Consider the following 13,346-nt stretch of genomic DNA (forward strand, 5'->3'; position numbering starts at 1 on the left):
AATCAGGAACATATGGATTAAATTCTCCTTTAAATACACATGGATATAAAGATGAGGGGAAAGAGAACCTGCCAAGTTTGTTACCAAAACAAAATGCTTTCAAAATAACTTGAGACAGTCAACAGACCACAAACACAGCTGTGTTCTCTTATGACTAAAAAAATGCATTTTCCCTTCAATGTCTAGATATTTTAATTAGATTTTTGTTGAGTGCCTATGGCGTGTTAGGCACTTTAGAGAGCTCATCAAGTCATGTTTCCTACTTGGGAATGTGAAGTCTTTTTTTTAAAATTTCAACTTTTGGCCGGGCGCAGTGGCTCACACCTGTAATCCCAGCACTTTGGGAGGCCGAGGTGGGCAGATCATGACATCAGGAGATCAAGACCATTCTGGCTAACACAGTGAAACGCCATCTCTACTAAAAATACAAAAACTTAGCCAGGCGTGGTGATGGGCGCCTGTAATCCCAGCTACTTGGGAGGCTGAGGCAGGAGAATCACTTGAATCCGGGAGGCAGAGGTTGCAGTGAGCTGACACCACTGTGCTCCAGCCTGGCCGACAGAGCGAGACTCTGTCTCAAAAAAAATTTTTTTTCAACTTTTTAGATTCAGGAGGTACATGTGCAGATGTGTTAACTGGGTATATTGTGTGATGCTGAGAGTTGGGGTATGACTGATCCAGTCACCCAGGTAGTAAGCATAATACACAATAGGTAGTTTTTCAGCCTTTGTACCCTTTCTCCCCATTCCTGCTCTATTGGATCTCAGTATCTATCATTGCCGTCTGTACGTCCATGTGTACCCAATGTTTAGCTCACACTTATAAGTGAGAACGTGTAGTATCTGGTTTTCTGTTCCTGCATTAATTCACTTCGGATAACGGCCTCCAGCTGTATCTATGTTTCTGCAAAGGACATGGTCTCGCTCTTTTTTATGGCTGCATAGTATTCCATGGTGTATATGTACCATATTTTCTTTATCCAGGCCATCATTAATGGGCGCCTAGGTTGATTCTATGTCTTTGCTGTTGTGAATAGTGCTGCAATGAATGTACAAATGCATGTGTCTTTATGGTAGGACAATTTTGGGAAGGAGTATATTCCCAGTAATGGGATTGCTGGATAGAATGGTAGTTCTTAGTTCTTTGAGAAATCTCCAAAATGCTTTTCACAGGAGCTGAACTAATTTACATTCCCACCAACAGTGTATATGCGTTCCATTTTCTCTGTATCCTCACAAAAATCTGTAATTTTTTGACTTTTTAGTAACAGCCATTCTGATAGCCATTTTGACTGGTATGAGATGGTATTTCATAGTGGTTTTGACTTGCATTTCTCTGATGATTAGTGATGTTGAATATTTTTTCATGTTTGTTGGCTGCTTCTTTGTCTTGAGAGTGTCTTTTCATGTCTTTCACCCACTTTTTTTTTGAGGCAAGGTCTCACTCTGTTGCCCAGGCTGGAGTGCAGTGGCATGATCATGGCTCACCATAGCCTCAACCTCCCAGGCTCAAGCAATTTTCCCATCTTGGCCTCCTAAGTAGCTGGAACTATAGGTGGCTATATATCTGGCTAATTTTTAATTTTTTTTTTGTAAGACTGGAGTCTCCCTATATTTCCCAGGTTGATCTCAAACTTCTGGGTCAAGCAATCATCCTGCCTCAGCCTCCCAAAGTGCTGGGTTACAGGCATGAGTTACTGTGCCTGGCCTGCCCACTTTTTAATGGGGTTGTTTTTTGCTTGTTAAACTACTGAAGGGCCTTATAGATTCTGGATACCAGACCTTCGTTGAATCTGTAGGAATATTTTCTCCCATTCTGTAGGTTGTCTGAGGAAACAAGAACTCTTAATGAAATGATTAGCATCATTCTCTTCCTGGTGTTAAAGCAAGCCAAATATGGCTTGAGAAGGACTCTGTATTTCTCCATTTTTTTTTTTTTTTGAGACAGTTTCGCTCTTGTTGCCTGGCTGGAGTGCAATGGCGTGATCTTGGCTCACTGCAACCTCTGTCTCCCGGGTTCAAGTGATTCTCCTGCCTCAGCCTCCCAATGGGATTACAAGCATGAGCCACCATGACTGGCTAATTTTTTGTATTTAGTAGAGACTGGGTTTCACCATGTTGGTCAGGCTGGTCTTGAACTCCTGACCTTAGGTGATCCACCCGCCTCGCCCTCCCAAAGTGCTGGGATTACAGGTGTGAGCCACCGCGCCTGGCCAGGACTCTGTACTTCTATATTTGAGTCCTTGTGGATGAACTGTAACCTAGCTTAATAATCAGACAAGAATGAAAACCTAACTTAGGCGTATGCACCTTAACAATAACTGAGTCATGGCCAATCCCAGTGGCCACACTTCAACTACTCATACACTGCTAAGTGTTCAGACTGTGTTCAAATAAGGCAAATGCCAACCTGTAACCAATCCAGCTGTTTCTGTACCTCACTGCCAATTTCTAGACATCCTTTCCCTTTTTTTGTCCATAAATCTTCTTCCACTATGTGGCTGCGCTGGAGTCTCTGTGAATCTGCTCTGATTCTGGGGGCTGCCCGATTCATGACTCATTCATTGCTCAATTAAACTGCTTTAAATTTAATTCAGCTAAAGTTTTTCTTTTATCACTGGTTTTCCACATCTATTTGAATAATTACTTTAAAAAATCTGTGCAGCAAGAGGCATTCCTCTCAGCCTTGCTTCTGCAATTGATTTTTATGGCCTTAACTGACATGATGGGAGTAAACTTCCTGGAGTGGGTACGCTTGGATTTGGTGTTAACCAGAGAAGTGGTGGATGGCAGGCAAGGCTGGGCCACGTGACGAGAGGAGGAACCAACACCAGTTTTACAGACACCAATTTGTGGGGCTGTTTATTGCCATGACAAGGCAATCAGCTTTGCTGATTCATGTTGCTTTTTTCTTTCATTTTTTTTAAGACCAGAGTTTTCACAGTCTGGGCAACTTTAGGAGGTTCCAAATTTTTCCATCATTTCCATGTTTGTCTTTGAACAGAGTAAATGATGATGTGGGTCAGGTCACAGATGAGAATTATCCAGCTCTTCTGGGTTATACATCAGTGATGTGTGGCCCACCCAGGCAGAGGGGAGCCTTGTCAAAGCAGCTTTCTGGAAGTGGAGTTCCTTACTTCATTTTACTCACTGTGATCACCAGATTCCTGATGGCAACCGTTAATCAGGATCCTCCAAGTCAGATGCTTCTAGAATAACATCTCAGGGTGTTCATTAATGCTGAAGTTTGCAAAGGCAACAAAAGATGAGTAGATCACAACCGATCACTACATCACATTACATAATTACAATTAATAGAGTTTTTACTATAGAGGAAGCAAGCAGAAGTTCACATATCTAACTACAGCTAGCAGGCAGTGGGGCCTAGAAAGCAGCTGGAAACGCTTAGTGAGTATGGCTGAGAACAGTTTTCTTCTCAACCAAAATCCTTTCCCTGCTCTTTCCGAGCTCTGCTGATACTTGTCTGCCTGCTCCTTATTGCATCTGTGCGGAGGTGTCGCTGCCTTGCATCGAAGTCCTAACTACTATTTGCACAAAAATTTCAGCGTGTGTCTATCAATTTCCCAAAAATCACAGTTGACATCGACTGTATCAGTGATATCCCAATGCTACCCCAAGCATATTGCTCTCTATAAAATGACTTTCCGAAATGCATTTCAATAGTCCTCTTACTCTGGGACAGTTTGTTCTTTCCATCAGAGAGGGCTACACACCGGCCGGTTGCAATTTGAGGGCTCTGTGCTCTGTACAACTTGTTCTGCTCTCATGGGTTTTGCTCATCCTGGAGCAATGAACATTATGATCATAGAAAGGGTAACTTCTTGAACTGAAAGTAGATTGTTCCCCATTAACACGCCTCTTGCCCTGCTTTTCACACTGTGGGGCAGTTTCACTTGAAAAATATTTATGAGGTGCTTGTTATATCTGGCTAGGTGCCAGGGAGATAAGGAGGAACAGGGCCGGGCGCGGTGGCTCACGCCTATAATCCCAGCACTTTGGGAGGTTGAGGCGGGTGGATCACCTGAGGTCAGGAGTTTGAGACCAGCCTGACCAACATGGAGAAACCCCATCTCTACTAAAAAGATACAAAATTAGCCGGGTGTGGTGGCGCATGCCTGTAATCCCAGCTACTCGGGAGGCTGAGACAGGAGAATCGCTTGAACCCGGGAGGCAGAGGTTGCGGTGAGCCAAGATCACACCATTGCACTCCGGCCTGGGCAACAAAAGCAAAACTCTGTCACAAAAAAAAAAAAAAAAAAAAGAAAAAGGAACAAGACATGGTCCCTGCCTTCAGGCGCATATGACCTAATGAGGAAATAAGAAATGTGCAATTAGTACAATATGGTGAAAGTATGCTGTTGATGCTATGTATGCACAGAGGAAGGGTCATAGCTGGTTTTACTGGGGAAGGAAGGGAGGTATATTAGTTCCCTATGTGTCATACAAAGAATCACAAACTTGGTAGCTTAAAGCAACACACATTTATTTTCTTACAGTTCTGCAAGTCAAGAGCCTAAGTGGGTTCCACTGGCTAAAACCAAAGTGTTGGCAAGGCTGTGCATCCCTGGAGGCTTTAGGGGAGAATGCATTTCTTGCCTTTTCCAGCTTCTAGAGCTGCACTCCTTGGCTCATGGCCCCTTCCTCCATCTCCAAGGCCAGCATCTGCAAATCTCCCTCTGTTCCAGCTCCATATCATCTTCTCCTCTTCTGTGGATTCTGAGTTCTGTCTCCCTCTCATAAGAACACTTCTGCTTGTATTTAGTGTCCACCCAGGTAATCCAGGATCATCTCCCCATTTCAAGCACTTCACAGCTGCAAAGTCTCTTTTGCTATATATGATAACATTCACAGATTTCAGAGATTGAGACCTGGATTTTTGGGGGACCATCACTCAGCCTTTCCAGGAGGTAACATGAGGGAGACAGGCACAGCATTTCTGACAGGAGGAAAAGCATAAGAGGGCACAGTGGCATGACTCAGTACAGAGCATCCAGAATCTGTGTCGCTTAGAGTTGTGGGAGCATCAGGTATGAGGCGATGGGGATGAACCAGGCTGCAGAGGGTGTCATGCTCCATGCTAAATCATCTGGGTTTTATTTCATAGGTTCCAAGGAGTCTTGGAAGGTTTGTAAGCAGGGCAGTGATGTGGTCAGCTGAGTGGTTTAGAGGGATCATTGTGGGGGATTCAGGCAGGCAGATACCACTGACAGATCATGAGAGTCAGAACCAGGATGGGGATTAAGGTGAGAAATGTGTTAAATAACAAAAGAAGTTCTCCAGGTGAAATTAACAGGAATCATCACTAATTGGATGGTAGGGTGAAGGGGAGAGAGAAATCTGGGATGATCCCAAGCTTTTTTCCTGGGTAGACAGTGTCCCATTAAGTGTAATAAGTACAGGAGAAAAAAAAAAATATGCTCAAGGAAGAGAAAAACTGGCATTTAGTTTGAGTCTGTAGGTTTGAAGATAACTTGTGGGCAGGATTGGCTGCGTGGGTGTGTGACTTGTGCAGGCACTCAGGGCCCCACACTTAGGAGAGGCCCCCAACTTAGCTAATGCTCTACTATCACCATCTTGAAAGTCTTAGTAGTTTTTGAATAAAGGGCACCATATTTTTATTGTTCACTTGGTCCCACAAATTATCAAGTAGGTTCTGCCTGTGAGTGATCTAAGAATCCAGGCAAGAGCCTCGGTCTTCAGAGGAAGTTTTCAGCAGAGGTTCCCTTAAGCAGACATGAGGACTAAGCACCTCCTGGATAGACTATTAACTCTCTCCTGGGCTGCAGCAGCTCAGAGCTTTCTCAATTAACCACTTCAAGTGCAGCAGTATGTGCCATAAGAGAAAGCCGCATATCCCGAATTAAAGGGCTCTTGATCAAAATTTAATAAACAAAAAAGGCCTTGATTTGGGCTTTTTTCCCAGCAGCCTCAGCTCTGATGCGAACAGAAGTTAAATACCTGAGTCTGAGGGCTTTTTATGTAACTTTGGTGAGCAGAGGAGCTAATTCTTACAGAACTTGTTAATTTCCCTAGACTGAATACTAACACCTCCCAAGATGACAGGAGAACAGAAATTCACATTCAGAGGTGAAGAGCGCTAGATTTATCTTGATGTGAAACTGGAAAGTTCCTAGAATAAGGGGAAGAGGTACTTTTTCTGTTCCCTACTGTATTAGTTCATTCTCACGCTGCTAATAAAGACATATCCAAGACTGGGTCATTTATAAAGGAAAGAGGTTTAATTGACTCACAGTTCAGCATAGCTGGGGAGGCCTCAGGAAATTTACAGTCATGGCAGAAGGGGAAGCAAACACGTCGTTCTTCATATGGTTGCAGCAAGGAGAAGTGTAGAGAAAAGGGGAGGAAAGCCCCTTTTCAAACCATCAGATCTCCTGAGAACTCACTATCACGAGAACAGCACGGGGGTAACCACCTGCATGATTCAATTACCTCCCACCGGGGGGATTATGGGAACTACAATTCAAGATGAGATTCAGGTGGAGACGCAGCCAAACCAAATCAGCTACTCCACGCTAGGTTGCTGGCTCCTCAGCCCTCCTTACTCTTACAGCAGTTGGTGGAACTAAGTTTGCCTTTCTTTGCAAAGTCAGGCTTTCTGGCATTCTCAGAGTAAGTCCTAGCAGATGAGCACCCCTGCTTTAAAAGGGCAATGATGGGCCTGACACAGTGGCCCATGCCTGGAATCCCAGTGCTTTGCAAGGCTGAAGTGGGAGGATCACTTCATCCCAGGAGTGGGAGGCTGCAGTGAGCTGTGATTGGGCTGCTGCCCAAGAGACAGCTAATAGTCTAACCAGGAGAGGCTGAGTCCATGTTTCTGCTTAAGGGAAAACTTTCTTTGAAGACCAGGGCTCTTAGCTGCACTCCAGCCTGGCAATAGAATGAGAACCTGTATCTAGGAGGAAAAAAAAAAAAGAAAAAGAAAAAGGTTGATGCCTAAGTATCCAGCCCCATTTCTGCTTTACTTTGATATTAAAATACATTTCAGGGCCGGGGGCAGTGGTTCATCCCTGTAATCCCAGTAGTTTGGGAGGCCGAGGTGGGCGGATCACCTGAGGTCAGGAGTTTGAGACCATCCTGGCCAATAGGGCAAAACCCTGTCTATACTAAAAATACAAAAATTAGCTGGGCATGGTGGTGCATGCCTGTAATCCCAGCTATTCAGGAGGCTGAGGCCGAAGAATCGCTTGAACCCAGGAGGCAGAGGTTGCAGTGAGCTGAGATCAAGCCACTGCACTCTAGCCTGGGAAACAGAGCAAGACTCCGTCTCAAAATAAATAAATAAATACATTAATTAATTTAATTTAATACATTTCAGACTCTTTTCCAGCTTTGAAATTATGGGCTCATGGTTTTGGTTCTGATCCAGCCTTAATTAATTTTCTGGACTTGATCTGCCTTCTGCACCTGCTCCAGCCAGCCCCACCGGATGCTCCAGTTTGCAGTTTGAGTGAGATGATGCCAAGGGATGGAAACATAAGGGACCCATGAGACCACAGAATGTTCTTGTGGCCACCGAGCTTCAGGTCCCACTCTAGCCTTCCAGGTCCAGAAACGCTACAGAGTGAACTCAAACTCAAAATTCACAGATACATAAAACAGAAAGAGAATTTACCGAAACAGTAGAGAGAGAGAGAAAGAAACAAATTATTTTCTAAACACTGGGATTCTGGCCTCATCTGACTTCTTCTGGATATCAGGATACGTAGGACACTAAACTATTTTTTAGAAAGTTGCTTAGGGCCGGGCAGGGTGGCTCACACCTATAATCCCTTGGGAGGGCAACGTGGGCAGTCACTTGAGGCCAGAAGTTTGAGACCAGCCTGGCCCACATGGTGAAACTCCATCTCAACTAAAAATACAAACATTAACCAGGCGTAGTGGTGTGTGCCTGTAATCCCAGCTACTCTGGAGGTTGAAGTAGGAAAATCTCTTGAACCTGGGAGGCAGAGGTGGTAGTGAGCCGAGATCATGCCACTGCACTCCAGCCTGGGCTACAGAGCGAGACTCTGTCTAAAACAAAAAACAAACAACAACAACAAAAAAAAACAGTTGCTTAGAAATCTGGACGTGGTGGCTCATACCTGTAATCCCAGCACTTTGGGAGGTGAGGCAGGAGGATTGCTTGAGCCCAGGAGCTTGAGATCAGCCAGGGCGATATAGTGAGACTTTGTCTCTACAAATAATTATTTTTTAAAAATTAGCCAGGTGTGGTGGCTCACACCTGTGATCCCAGCTACTGTGGAGGCTGAGGTGGGAGGATCACCTTAGTCCAAGAGGCAGAGGTTGCAGTAAGCCAAGATCGTGCCACTGCACTCCAGCCTGGGTGACAAAGTGAGACCTTGAAGAAAAAAAAAAAAGAAGGAAGGAAGCAAAGAAGGAAGGCGGGGTGGGGGGCGGGGGGAGAGAGAGAGAGAGAGGAAAGAAAGAGAGAGAAAGAGAAAGAAAGAACAAGAAAGGAAGAAAAGAAAGGAAGAAGAAAGAAAGAGAAAGAAAGAAAGAGAAAAGAAAAGAGAAAGTTGCTTAGAGCAACAGGAGATAGTATTTTCTTAAGGGATATTTTATCCAGGCATGGTGACACTAAAGATTTACTTTTAACCATATGAGAGTAACTAAAATATGGGCATCTGTCAGATTCAAGAACTTTCTTCCGTGAACAATTAGAACCAGTTTCCTAAACCAGTTCATCTTCCTCTTGGACACACAGGAAGGCTACATTTCTTGGTGTTCTTGCATCTAGGTGGGGCCATGTGACCAGTGCTGGCAAATGGGATGGAAGCAAAAGCGATGCCTATCATATCTAGGCCTGGCCTCTGGACTTCCCACTCCTGCCCTCTGCACTGGCTCACTCTCTCTCTTCCCTGTCCATTGATGAGACACAGAGATCCCATAGTGGAACCAGTTTTGGAAAGCCTGGCTCCTTGAATGAGTTTGTGGGGACCCACCCCTCACTCCCAGTGGACAGCAATGTGAGAGGGAACTAATTCTGTTGTGTTTAGTCATGCATATTTCAAGATTGTTTGTTATAGCAGTTAACTTACCCTAAATAATACAGAAAATATCAGATTAAACTCTACCAACTATTTACTTTTGGGGATCCCCTATGAAGACTGTGCAAACAATTTCTGTTCTATGAATCTGCTTTTTTTTTTTTTTTCAGACAGAGTCTTACTATGTCAAGTAGGCTGGCGTGCACCAGTGCAATCATTGTTCACTGCAACCTTGAACTCCTGGGCTCAAGCAGTCCCCCCATCTCAGCCTCCTGAATAGCTGGGACAACAGGCATGTGCCACTATACCTGGCTTTTTTTTTTTTTTTTTTTGGACACAGGGTCCTGCTGTGTCACCCAGGCTGGTCTCAATGGATATGCTCTTCTTAAAAACAAGGTAAAATCCAATTCAATCATTTTACACTTTAGTCAAGTCAATTCACCTTTTATTTCCTGTGAATACAGCTTATTCTGATGGGGCTGTGTGCTTCCTGAGACTAGCCCTCGTTACTCACTGGGCATTTCTGCTATGGAAGCATCGCAGCTCTCTGGCCTCTGGAGAGTGGGCCGGTTCTCCAGAAAACTGATCTCAACCAGTACATGTTTTGTTTTTATTTTTCAAAATTAAAAAAGTTTTCTTTGAAATAGCTTCTTTTTAAAATGTAAGTACAATATGCTTTTTTTTTTTTTTTTTTTTTGAGATGGAGTCTCGCTCTGTCGCCCAGGCTGGAGTGCAGTGGCGCGATCTCGGCTCACTGCAAGCTCCGCCTCCCGGGTTCACGCCATTCTCCTGCCTCAGCCTCCCGAGTAGCTGGGACTACAGGCGCCCCCCACCACGCCTGGCTAATTTTTTTGTATTTTTAGTAGAGATGGGGTTTCACCGCGTTAGCCAGGATGGTCTCGACCTCCTGACCTTGTGATCCGCCCGTCTCGGCCTCTCAAAGTGCTGGGATTACAGGCGTGAGCCACCGCGCCCGGCCTTTTTTTTTTTTTTTTTTTTTTGAGATGGAGTCTTGCTCTGTCACCGATGCTGAGTGCTCTGCTCACTGCCACCTCCACCTCCCAGGTTCAAGTGATTCTCCTGCCTCAGCCTCCCGAGTAGCTGTGACTACAGGCACCTGCAGTGACACCTGGCTAATTTTTGTATTTTTAATAGAGACGGAGTTTTGCCATATTGGCCACACTGGTCTCGAACTCCTGACCTCAAGTGATCCATCTGCCTCAGGCTCCCAAAGTGCGGGGATTACAGGCATAAGCCACTGCACCTGGCAAAAACTGCTTTTTTTTTTTTAAGTTATTACAAGCAACACTGCTCTGAACATTCTTATACAATCATTTTTGCATAATGGTGGAATTATCTTCTAGGGATAAGTTCCTAAAAGTGATAATGATATGCATATATTATATTTGGATAGATATTGCCAAACTACCCTATAAAAGCATAACAATGTGTAGTATCACCAATATTTTATGGTACTGTTCATTTTAACCATATATTTGCCAACAATGGGTTTTATCCAAAGTATTCATCATGGCAAATCTGATGTGGGAAATGCTCTTCTGATTTATTTGCATTTCTTTGCTTTTCAGGGAGATTGAATGTAGTCTCATATCTTACTGGTAAATTTCCTATTCATGTCTTTTGCCCATGTTTCTCTTGTCTGTCTTATGATTTTGTAAATGCTGTTTGTATAGAAAAGATAATCACCCATTGTCTCTCATATCTGTTGCAGATTTTTTTCTCATTTTCCTATTTTAAAATTTTATCTGTGTTTTTTTCCATATTAAAGATGTTATGCAGACAAACACATCCCTCATTTTTCTTGGACTTCTGGATATTATGATGCTTTCAACCTCAACTCTATGTTTTCTTTCTTTCTTTCTTTCTTTTTGGCTTTGTCACCCAAGCTAGAGTGCAGTGGCTCAATTTCAGCTCACTACAACTTCTGCCTCCCAGGTTCAAGTGATTCTCGTGCCTCAGTCTCCTGAGTAGCTGGGATTACAAGTGTGCACCTCCAGGCCCAGCTAATTTTTTTTTTTTTTTGTACTTTTAGTAGAGACAGGTTTTTGCTATGTTGGCCAGGCTGGTCTCAAACTCCTGACCTCAAGTGATCTGCCCGCCTTGGCCTCCCAAAGTGCTGGGATTACAGGCGTGAGGCACTGAGCCCGGCCTATATTTTCACCCTGTTGGCCAGGCTGGTCTGGAACGCCTGACCTCAAGTGATCCACCTGCCTCGGCCTCCCAAAGTGTTGGGATTACAGGTGTGAGCCACCGCGCCTGGCCCAGGTGTATGTATATGATACTGAAGATGCATGAGAAGGGCTTCCTGGGCAGGGTTCAAAGTTCAAAACGAGAATTTGCATCTGTGCCTGGTCCCACGTTAGTGTTCTTGTTTTGTTGTTTGTTGTTTGTTTTTTTTAAGAAAGGAAACCACTTGGACTGCGTCCTCTCCTTCTTACCCTACCGGAGGAAAGAAAGAACATCATCAACGCCTAATGGCAGGTGCAACAAAACAACTCCGAGAGCTGGCTTCATGCTCAGGAAAGAACACGGTGTGTCCTGCTCCTGGCATCCAGCTCCACACGATCAGAGAAACTGCCCCCGCAATGAGCTGTGGACATGAACTCTGAAAGCACAGTCCTCACACATGCGTGCTCTCAGGGAAACAGCCATGTCTGGGCTGATTATGATGTGCAGAAAGTTGGCCTTCATGGCCTCCTTTCTCTCTGTCTCTCTCTCTCTCTCTCTCTCTCTCTCTTTCTCTGTCTCTCTCTCCCTGTCTCTTTCTCTGTTTGTCTCTCTCTCCCTTTCTCTGTCTCTCTCTCTTTCTCTCCCTCTCTCTGTTTCTCTCTGTCTCTCTCTCATTTTTCTCTCCTTCTCTTTATCTCTCTGTTTCTCTCTGTCTCTGTCTCTGTTGATGTGTGTGTCTCTCCTCTTTCTCTCTTCTCTTTTTCTTTCTCTCTTTCTGTCGATGTCTCTCTCTGTCTCTTACTCTCATCTCTTACTCTGTCTCTCTCTGTCTCTCCCTGTCTCTCCCTTTCTCTTTGTCTCTCTTTCTCTCTACTTCTATTTCTCTCCCTCTCTCTGTTTCTCTTTCTCTCTGTCTCTTTCTGTCTCTCTCTGTCTATCCCTCTCCTTTTTCTCTCCCTCTCTTTGTCTGTTTCTCTGTCTCTTTCTCTCTCCTTCTTTCTCTCCCTCTGTTTCTTTCTCTCTGTGTCTCTGCCTCCCTCTCTCCTCTCTCTCTGTCTCTCTCTCTGTCTCCGTCTCTCTGCACTCTGGCATCTCCAAACCTGCCCACCTCCTGCAGTATCTTGCTCTCAGCTAACTGCTGTAAAACAACTCTTAAGACTCTCCATGGTAAAGGCTTAAGAAACTATTCTCTCTTCAGAGGTACTTTCAGGATTTTCTATATAACTGTCAGAACCCGTTAGTGAAAGACACCGCTTCCTGCCCAGAGCATCACCCACCTTGACAGCTACCTTCTCCAAGGAGAAAAACACCTAAAAAAATTACTGTGTATGTTTTTATGCCTGGTGTGGTTGGTGCAAGGAGAATTCATCTTATTAAATGTCAGACATGCAAATTCTTCTTAAAGAATCATGCCCAGAAATTGGGCTTGGCTATTTAATGCCATCTGAATATGACGTCCCAGTAGGAGCAAGAGTGTCTTCCTGATTATTTTGATGGGGAGAGGGAAATGAATTTGGGTAAAAACTAGCAGTTGTGGGAGCCGGTGGATTCTGCAAAGCAGAAAGTAGGAGATAACAGAGCTGGGAAGAGCCTAGGACGTGCAGTGATAGAAATTATGGGGTCTGCCTTGCAGAGGAGAAAACAGAAGAACGAATGAATGAATGAACGAATGAATGAATAAATAAATAAGATTATGAAGTGATTTCTCTGGGAAGACTTCAGATGATGGCTAGATTATATTTGCCTGAATCCAAAATGTTAGATCTTGGACTAAAAGAGAGGAGGAGCTTGGCACGGTGGCTTACGCCTGTAATCCCGGCACTTTGAGAGGCCAAGGCAGGCAGATCAATTGAGGTCAGGAGTTCAAAACCAGCCTGGCCAACATGGCAAAACCCCATCTCTACCAAAAAAAAAAAAAATTTAAAGTTAGCTGAGCTTATTCACACACACCTGTAATCCTAGCTACTCGGGAGGCTGAGGCATGAGAATTGCTTGAACCTGGGAGGTGGAAGTTGCAGTGAGCCAATACCACACAACTGCACTCCAGCCTGGGCATCAGAGGGAGACTCCATCTCAAAAAAAAAAAAAAAAAGAGAGAGAGAGGAGGAAGGGGGGTGAACCACCACCC

The 13,346-nt window shown here is 44.4% G+C and overlaps 1 non-coding gene across 1 annotated transcript; it reads right to left on the minus strand.

Moving 5' to 3' along the window:
* Window positions 1-11,457: 11,457 nt before the first annotated feature.
* Window positions 11,458-11,670, minus strand: LOC112441121 (small nucleolar RNA U3). The gene has a single exon (XR_003029088.2). It is a non-coding gene; the product is annotated as a small nucleolar RNA U3 (small nucleolar RNA).
* Window positions 11,671-13,346: the final 1,676 nt, after the last annotated feature.

Source organism: Pan paniscus, chromosome 8 (genome assembly GCF_029289425.2).
Source record: "Pan paniscus chromosome 8, NHGRI_mPanPan1-v2.0_pri, whole genome shotgun sequence".
In the NCBI taxonomy this organism is placed as follows: Eukaryota; Metazoa; Chordata; class Mammalia; order Primates; family Hominidae; genus Pan; species Pan paniscus.